Source organism: Homarus americanus, unplaced genomic scaffold, assembly GCF_018991925.1.
Source record: "Homarus americanus isolate GMGI-L3 unplaced genomic scaffold, GMGI_Hamer_2.0 scaffold21914, whole genome shotgun sequence".
Lineage (NCBI taxonomy): Eukaryota > Metazoa > Arthropoda > Malacostraca > Decapoda > Nephropidae > Homarus > Homarus americanus.
The window spans coordinates 4,238,886-4,248,544 of record NW_024719665.1 but is presented as its reverse complement, the minus strand read 5'-3'; the positions used below and the strand labels follow the sequence as shown (position 1 = coordinate 4,248,544).

Sequence of the window (9,659 nt, the reverse complement as noted above, 5' to 3'; positions counted from 1 at the left end):
TCTCTCTTTGGGGTCACTACAACACGGACAGAGAGAAATTATGAGAGACAGACAGATAGAGAGAGAGAGAGAGAGAGAGAGAGAGAGAGGGAAAGGTTTGGTTAATGACCACTATAACACGCTCGTTCTGTGGTTATGACGCACATAAAGCATACAACAAAAATTAATTCTCTCTCTCTCTTTCCCTCTATCTCTCTCTCCTTTCTATCTGTTTGTCTAATTCTTTTTCTTTATCTCTAATTCCTCTCTATCTCTCTTTCTCTCCCTCTAACCTCTCTCTACCTCTTTTTCTCCCTCTCTTTCTCTTCCTCTAATCCCTCTAACCTCTCTCTCTCTTTTTTTGTTCTTTCCTTCTTTTTATTCCTCTCTTTCTCTCGCTTTCTTTCAGTCTATCTGTTATTATGCATATATCTGTCTCTCTTAGATCAGGTTGGGTTGGGGTAGGTTGGGTTAGGTTGGGTTAGGGTCAGGTTAGGTCAGGTTGGGTTATGTTAGGTTAGGTCAGGTCAGGTCAGGTCAGGTCAGGTCAGGTCAGGTTGGGTTTATGTTAGGTTAGGTTGGGTTAGGTCAGGTGGTCAGGTCAGGTTAGGTCAGGTCTGGTCAGGTCAGGTTAGGTTATGTTGGGTTGGGTTGGGTCAGGCCAGGTCAGGTCAGGTTAGGTCAGGTCAGGTCAGGTTAGGTTAGGTTATGTTAGGTTAGGTTAGGTCAGGTCAGGTCAGGTTGGGTCAGGTCTGGTCAGGTCAGGTTAGGTTATGTTAGGTTAGGTCAGGTCAGGTCAGGTCAGGTTAGGTTAGGTTAGGTCAGGTCAGGTCAGGTCAGGTCAGGTTAGGTCAGGTCAGGTCAGGTCAGGTTAGGTTATGTTAGGGTAGGTTAGGTTAGGTTCCACCATCTCATCACCAGCAATAAAACAAGACACAAAACAAAACACACGACTCAGTACACGACCACCAGGACACAGCGTGAAGGGGAACTCCCCAGAAATTAAACCCAAACAACAACAATATGGCGGAAAAGTCAACACGGGACTGTTTATGTTTCATCAGCCCCCAACTGTATATATTAGGGGCTGGCAGTGAACCGTTAGCCCAAACTCCATTAATAGACTAACTTTAGCCTTCATGAATCGAGCCGGAGTCAGGTGTGCTGGTATTTACTGTACAGCTTCAATGATCACAGTCTGTAACTACCCTCAGGTGATTACAGTTGGATTTCATTCCTAATTAGAATCTAAGATATAAAAGTCACCCCAAAAAAGTATCTATACAAAATTATGTTGAAAAAATATGACACAATGGACGAAGGATTTTGACAACCCTACAGAGACAACAGGAGTCACAGTGTTCATTCTGGGACTCATCGATCACCCCGAGTACAGATAGTTTTTTGGAGTGAGTGATTGTACGGCTGTGTGGTAATGTGTTGTAAGGCAGTTTTTAAAATGGTGGGGTGAAGAGTATACGACCTTAAGGAAGTACAGCTGTAGTATAATGATATACATATAACCTAACCTAACCTAACCTAACCCTACCTAACCTAACCTAACCCTATCTAACCTAACCTAACCCTATCTAACCTAACCTAACCCTATCTAACCTAACCTAACCCTATCTAACCTAACCTAACCCTATCTAACCTAACCCAACCCTATCTAACCTAACCTAACCCTATCTAACCTAACCTAACCCTATCTAACCTAACCTAACCCTATCTAACCTAACCTAACCCTATCTAACCTAACCTAACCCTATCTAACCTAACCTAACCCTATCTAACCTAACCTAACCTAACCCTATCTAACCTAACCTGACCCTATCTAACCTAACCTAACCCTATCTAACCTAACCTAACCCTATCTAACCTAACCTAACCTATAAAACAATGCCTGTCACTATACTGGATTCACACTATGCAAATTAGATGAACGTTGATGCAAAAAGTTAGCTTGCAATATGAATAAATTAATCCAATCATCCAAACCCCGAGCGAACACCAGTCAAACAATACCAAACAAGCGACGTCACAATTACCATGATTTTCCTCTCTAAAAAAAACATAGAACAAACACACACACACACACACACACACTCACGCACTCACGCACTCACTCACACACACACACACAAACACACACACACACGTAAATCCCCCAATAACTCAAGAAAACAAATACTGTTAATAAATTAGGACGTGTTTTATTCTATTTAAACCTACAAACACCATCGTTTTGTTAACAAGAAAATGACCAGGAGCAAAAAAAAATGCTACGTTGTGTTTGTGTGTTTGTTGACAGATTGCAGGCTCGGCTTGTACAGATCTGGGTTAATGAATTCGCTGTAAAATCCCTCACTGCTGATTGACTTAGCTCATGTGATTAGTCAAATTTAACATATGTGTGTGTGTGTGTGTGTGTGTGTGTGTGTGTGTGTGTGTGTGTCTGTACTGTAAATATACCCAATATAATATAGTTTGTGGCTTGGCACTATCTTCTCTCTCTCCTAGGGTTACCACCTGATCGGGCACGCTAAGAGGCACTGCCAGGCTAACGGCATCTGGACCTCCGCCCCCCCTGAGTGCCGCGAGAACTGTGAGTACAACACTGACATATGTGCATAATAATAATAATGATAATAATAATAATAATAATAATAATAATAATAATAATAATATATAAATAATAATAATAATAATAATAATAATAAGATGAATATGTTATTGTTATTATTATTATTATTATTATTATTATTATTTTCCCTTCTCCTCCTCCTTTCTTCCTCTCCCTATCTTCCTTGACCTCACCTTCCTCCTCTTCTCCGTCATTCCTTTCTCCCTCCTATACACACCATTTATTTTCTTATATTATTTCCCTTTCTCATTATCTTGTTTATTGTTATTATCTTTGTCTACGTCTTTCTCCTGTTCTTTGTCCTTCATTCTCCCTTTTCCTCTTTTTCTTCCTCTATTCTTCCTCCTCCTCCTCCTCTCTCTCTCTTTTCCTCACCTCTCCTCCTCTCCCTTACGTCAGTCCTAGACATCAGAGTGGAATAGGGAAGGAAGGAAAGACAGACAGACAGAGGGAAAAAGAGAGAGAGAGAGAGAGAGAGAGAGAGAGAGAGAGAGAGAGAGAGAGAGAGAGAGCATCCGGCAGCTTCTCTAAATGTGGAAGGTTTTACTCCCACACGAGGCCTCAGCCTGATACATCCGGCCCTGGGGGATGTGAGCGAGTTTCCTACGTTCTATCATGCTCTGTTTATAATAGACAGCAGACAGACAGACAGACTGACAGACGGACTGACTGATAGATAGATAGAACGATAGATAGACAGGAATAAGTTTGAAAATATCTCTACGTTGAAAAATAGATTAATGGGTGTTTTTTAACGAAGCAGAGGGAGAGGGAAGGAGGGGGTGAGGGAGGGGTAAGGAGGGGGGTGGGGAGAGGGGAAGGAGGGGGAGGGAGGGGAAGGAGAGGGTGAGGGAGGGGAAGGAAGGGGGGTGGAGGGAGGGGGAAGGAGAGGGTGAGGGGAGGGGAAGGAAGGGGTGAGGGAGGGGGAAGGAGGGGGTGAGGGAGGGGGAAGGAGGGGGTGAAGGAGAGGGGAAGGAGGGGGTGAAGGAGAGGGGGAAGGAGGGGTGAGGGAGGGGGAAGGAGGGGGGGGTGAGGGAGAGGGGGAAGGAGGGGGGTGAGGGAGGGGGAAGGAGAGGGTGAGGGAGGGGGAAGGAGGGGGTGAAGGAGAGGGGGAAGGAGGGGGGGGGAGGAGGGGAAGGAGAGGGTGAGGGGGAAGGAAGGGGTGAGAGGGGAAGGAGAGGGTGAGGGAGGGGAAGGAAGGGGTGAGGGGAGGGGGAAGAGGAGGGGGTGAGGGAGGGGAAGGGAGGGGGGTGAAGGAGAGGGGAAGGAGGGGGTGAGGGAGAGGGGAAGGAGGGGTGAGGGGAGAGGGAAGGAGGGGGTGAGGGAGGGGGAAGGAAGGGGTGAGGGAGGGGGAAGGAGGGGTAGAGGGAGGGGGAAGGGGAGGGGTGAGGGGAGGGGGAAGGAGGGGGTGAAGGAGAGGGGAAGGAGGGGGTGAGGGAGGGGGAAGGAAGGGGGTGAGGGAGGGGGGGAAGGAGGGGTGAGGGAGGGGGGAAGGAGGGGGTGAAGGGAGAGGGGAAGGAGGGGTGGAGGGAGAGGGGAAGGAGGGGTGAGGGGAGGGGGAAGGAGAGGTGAGGGGAGGGGGAAGGGAAGGGGGGAGGGGAGGGGAGAAGGAGGGGTGAGGGGAGGGGGAAGGAGGGGGGGGGTGAAGGGAGAGGGGGAAGGAGGGGTGAAGGGAGAGGGGGAAGGGAGGGGTGAGGGAGGGGGGGAAGGAGGGGTGAAGGAGAGGGGAAGGAGGGGGTGAGGGAGGGGAAGGAGAGGGTGAGGGAGGGGGAAGGAGGGGTGAAGGGAGAGGGGGGAAGGAGGGGTGAGGGAGGGGAAGGGAGAGGGGTGAGGGGAGGGGGGAAGGGGTGAGGGGAGGGGGAAGGAGAGGTGGGAGGGGAGGGGGAAGGGGAAGGGGGGGGTGAGGGAGGGGAAGGAGGGGTGGGGAGGAGGGGGGGGGAGGGGGGGTGGAAGGAGAGGGGGGGAGGGAGGGGGGTGAAGGAGAGGGGGAAGGGAGGGGTGAGGAGAGGGAAGGAGGGGGGGTGAGGGAGGGGAAGGAAGGGGTGAGGGAGGGGAAGGAGGGGGTGGGAGGGGAGGGGGGAAGGAGGGGGGTGAGGGAGGGGAAGGAGGGGGTGAAGGAGAGGGGAAGGAGGGGTGAGGGGAGAGGGAAGGAGGGGTGAGGGGAGAGGGAAGAAGGGGGGTGAGGGAGGGGGGAAGGAGGGGGTAAAGGAGAGGGGGAAGGAAGGGGGGTGAGGGAGGGGAAGGAGGGGTGAAGGAGAGGGGGGAAGGAGGGGTGAAGGAGAGGGGGAAGGAGGGGGGGTGAGGGAGAGGGAAGGAGGGGGTGAGGGAGGGGGAAGGAAGGGGGTGAGGGGAGGGGAAGGAAGGGTGGAGAGGGAAAAGGAAGGGGGTGGGAGGGGGAAGGGAGGGGGGTGAAGGAGAGGGGAAGGAGGGGGTGGGGAGGGGAGAGGGAAGGAGGGGGGAAAAGGGGAGGGGTGAAGGAGAGGGGAAGAGAGGGGGAAGGGAGAGGTGGGAGGGAGGGGAAGGAGGGGGTGAGGGAGGGGGAAGGAGGGGAAGGAAGGAGAGGGGAAGGAGGGGTGAAGGAGAGGGGGAAGGAAGGGGGGAGAGGTTAAAGTGATTGCATCTTGTTAAACACAGTAAAAAACTCTGTGTGTGTGTGTGTGTGTGTGTGTGTGTGTGTGTGTGTGTGTGTGTGTGTTTTAAATTAGATGGTATACTAAAACAGATGTTTGGAAAAAAAAATGTTGATAGTTACGAGTTAATTAAAGCAGCTGCAGCTCGTTAAAACTCACCTTAATATTTCTGTTTATTTTTAAACTTTTGTCGCTTTTTAAAAGAGTCTGAGAGAGAGAGAGAGAGAGAGAGAGAGAGAGAGAGAGAGAGAGAGAGAGAGAGAGAGAGAGAGAGAGAGAGAGAGAGAGAGAGAGAGAGAGAGATGGACGGGTAGATACACAGACAGACAGAGACAGAGACAGACAGGCAGACACAGACAGACAGACAGACAGACAGAATTATGAAAATTAATCTGTAAAAAAGTTACCTTTAGCAACTCATAAACTCCGGAAAAAATAATTCAAAGACTATCTGAAGTTATCAAAATAGACCTGAAACTTTTACTCAACTATGCCCTGAAGTCACTTGGTAGGGTATAGTCTGTACTCAACTATGCCCTGATGCCACTTGGTAGGGTATAGTCTGTACTCAACTATGCCCTGAAGTCACTTGGTAGGGTATAGTCCTTACTCAACTATGCCCTGAAGTCACTTGGTAGGGTATAGTCTTTACTCAACTATGCCCTGAAGTCACTTGGTATAGTCTGTACTCAACTATGCCCTGAAGTCACTTGGTAGGGTATAGTCTGCACTCAACTATGCCCTGATGCCACTTGGTTACCTGAAACTAATCAACGAGTGTTACCTGAAACTAATTAACGAGTGTTACCTGAAACTAATTAACGAGTGTTACCTGAAACTAATGAAACTAATCAACGAGTGTTACCTGAAACTAATCGACGAGTGTTACCTGAAACTAATGAAACTAATCAACGAGTGTTACCTGAAACTAATCAACGAATGTTACCTGAAACTAATTAACGAGTGTTGCCTGAAACTAATCAACGAATGTTACCTGAAACTAATTAACGAGTGTTACCGAAACTAACGAGTGTTGCCTGAAACAATCAACGAATGTTACCTGAAACTAATTAACGAGTGTTACCTGAAACTAATTAACGAGTGTTACCTGAAACTAATGAACGAGGTTACCTGAAACTAATTAACGAGTGTTACCTGAAACTAATTAATTGAAAGTGTTACCTGAAACTAATTAACGAGTGTTGCCTGAAACTAATCAACGAGTGTTACCTGAAACTACTAACGAGTGTTACCTGAAACTAATCAAAGAGTGTTACTTGAAACAAATCAGCGAGTGTTACCTGAAACAAATCAACGAGTGTTACCTGAAACTAATCAACGAGTGTTACCTGAAACAAATCAACGAGTGTTACCTGAAACTAATCAACGAGTGTTACCTGAAACAAATCAACGAGTGTTACCTGAAACTAATCAACGAGTGTTACCTGAAACTAATCAACGAGTGTTACCGAAACTAATTAACGAGTGTTACCTGAAAACTAATTAACGAGTTACCTGAAACTAATCAACGAGTGTTACCTGAACTAATTAACGAGTGTTACCTGAAACTAATCAACGAGTGTTACCTGAAACTAATTAACGAGTGTTACCTGAAACTAATCAACGCGTGTTACCTGAAACTAATCAACGAGTGTTGCCTGAAACTAATCAACGAAATGTTACCTGAAACTAATTAACGAGTGTTACCTGAAACTAATAACGAGTGTTACCTGAAACTAATTTACCAGTGTTACCTGAAACTAATCAACGAGTGTCACGAAACTAATCAACGAGGTTACCTGAAACTAATCAACGAGTGTTACCTGAAACTAATCAACGAGTGTTACCTGAAACTAATCAACGAGTGTTACCTGAAACTAATCAACGAGTGTTACCTGAAACTAATTAACGAGTGTTACCTGAAACTAATTAACGAGTGTTGCCTGAAACTAATTAACGAGTGTTACCTGAAACTAATCAACGAGTGTTACCCGAAACTAATCAACGAGTGTTACCCGAAACTAATCAACGAGTGTTACCTGAAACTAATCAACGAGTGTTACCTGAAACTAATTAACGAGTGTTACCTGAAACTAATCAACGAATGTTACCTGAAACTAATTAACGAGTGTTACCTGAAACTAATTAACGAGTGTTACCTGAAACTAATTTACCAGTGTTACCTGAAACTAATCAACGAGTGTTACCTGAAACTAATCAACGAGTGTTACCTGAAACTAATCAACGAGTGTTACCTGAAACTAATCAACGAGTGTTACCTGAAACCCGATAATGACATTGACACTTCAGGTCAGGAGCCTTTTCCAACACCTGACCTGACCGCCAGAAAGTGCCTGAAACAAGACTAAACTTTGGCTGAAAAATATATAAACTTTCCTGACCCTCACTCTTAATTTTGTTTGTTGTCATGAGCCTCGAAGTTAATTAAATCAAGGTTGGGTTCCATGTTTTATGACGTACATACATACATACATACATACATACATACATACATACACAGAAACGTATCTACAATACACACACTTTCATAAACCTATATATATACTAGCACACACACACACACACACACACACACACACAAACCATTTCATATCATCCTTAACGACCTCTCATCTCGTAGTCTTCCCTTGCTCTAACGACTCTACACTGACAAGGTCGTTCGAGAGGGTCGTTAGCGAGGTAAGCATTGCTAGAGATCCAGCCTGTCACACTCACTGGGCGTGTGAGTAGCAGATTGTGTCCTTGGAGGCCGCGCGTGGGAGTGTGTGAGAGGCGTGGCAGACCTTGGAGTGTGAGAGTGCGTGGCAGACCTAGGAGGTGTGGAGCAAGAAGCCTAGGGAGTGTGTGAGAGTGCGTGACAGACCTAGGGAGTGTGTGTGAGAGTGCGTGGCAGACCTAGGGAGTGCGTGAGAGTGCGTGGCAGACCTAGGGAGTGTGTGAGAGTGCGTGGCAGACCTAGGGAGTGTGTGAGAGTGCGTGACAGACCTAGGGAGTGTGTGAGAGTGCGTGGCAGACCTTGGGAGTGTGTGAGAGTGCGTGACAGACCTTGGGAGAGCATGAGAGTGTTTGAGATAGCCGTTAGTGACAAGTCCCACTAATTAGACAGGTGTCGCAAACAGATGCTACTGACGGTGGCAGGTGTAGGCAGGTGTAGGCTGGCAGGTGTAGGTTGGGAGGTGTAGGTTGGCAGGGTAGGTTGGGAGGTGTAGGTTGGGAGGTGTAGGTTGGCAGGTGTAGGCTGGCAGGTGTAGGTTGGCAGGTGTAGGCTGGCAGGTGTAGTTGGCAGGTAGACTGGAAGGTGTAGGTTGGCAGGTGTGGGTTGGCAGGTGTAGGTTGGCAGGTGTAGGTTGGGAGGTGTAGACTGGCAGGTGTAGGTTGGCAGGTGTAGGTTGGCAGGTGTAGGCTGGCAGGTGTAGGTTGGCAGGTGTAGGTTGGCAGGTGTAGGTTGGCAGGTGTAGGTTGGCAGGTGTAGGTTGGCAGGTAGGCTGGGAGGTGTAGGTTGGGAGGTGTAGGCTGGCAGGTAGGTTGGCAGGTGTTGGTTGGCAGGTGTAGGTTGGCAGGTGAAGGTTGGCAGGTGTAGGTTGGCAGGTGTAGGCTGGCAGGTGTAGGTTGGCAGGTGTAGGCTGGCAGGTGTAGGTTGGCAGGTGTAGGTTGACAGGTGTAGGCTGGCAGGTGTGGGTTGGCAGGTGTAGATTGGCAGGTGTAGGTTGGGAGGTGTAGGTTGGGAGGTGTAGCTGGCAGGTGTAGGTTGGCAGGTGTAGACTGGAAGGTGTAAGTTGGATGATACACACACACACAGACTCACACACACACACACACACACACACACACAGACCCACACACACACAGACCCACACACACACACAGACCCACACACACGAAACTATTACGGGTCATTTCATCCATCATAATCATATAACTAATACAAGGTATTTAAGAATAACTCTCTAATATATATAAAAATGCCTCACTATTTACTATATTTCCAAACCTAACCTAACCCAACCTAACCTAACCAAACCTAACCTAACCCAACCTAACCTAACCAAACCTAACCTAACCCAACCTAACCTAACCTAACCAAACCAAACCAAACCTAACTTAACCAAACTTAACCTAACCCAATCTAACTTAACCTAACCTAACCCAACGTAACCTAACCAAACCCAACGTAACCTAACCAAACCCAACGTAACCTAACCAAACCCAACGTAACCCAACCTAACCCAAACGATTTCACACATTCCTGATTTTCATCAGTATTGACTCAGGGTGGCGGGTCTTGGAGAGGAGGGTGGGGGGGTAGGGAGCAAGGGGGAGGGAGGAGCAAGGGGGGGAGGAGGAGCAAGGAGGAGTAGAAGGGGAGAGGAGGAGGAAGAAGGAGG

At 47.8% G+C, this 9,659-nt stretch overlaps 1 protein-coding gene across 1 annotated transcript in view; it reads left to right on the top strand.

The window, feature by feature from the left end:
- Window positions 1–9,659, top strand: part of LOC121860225 (CUB and sushi domain-containing protein 3-like) — a 73,589-nt gene that overhangs the window by 12,834 nt on the left and 51,096 nt on the right. The window contains 1 exon segment of the mRNA XM_042357311.1: window positions 2,500–2,584. The gene's annotated coding sequence lies outside the window, so the exon portion shown is untranslated.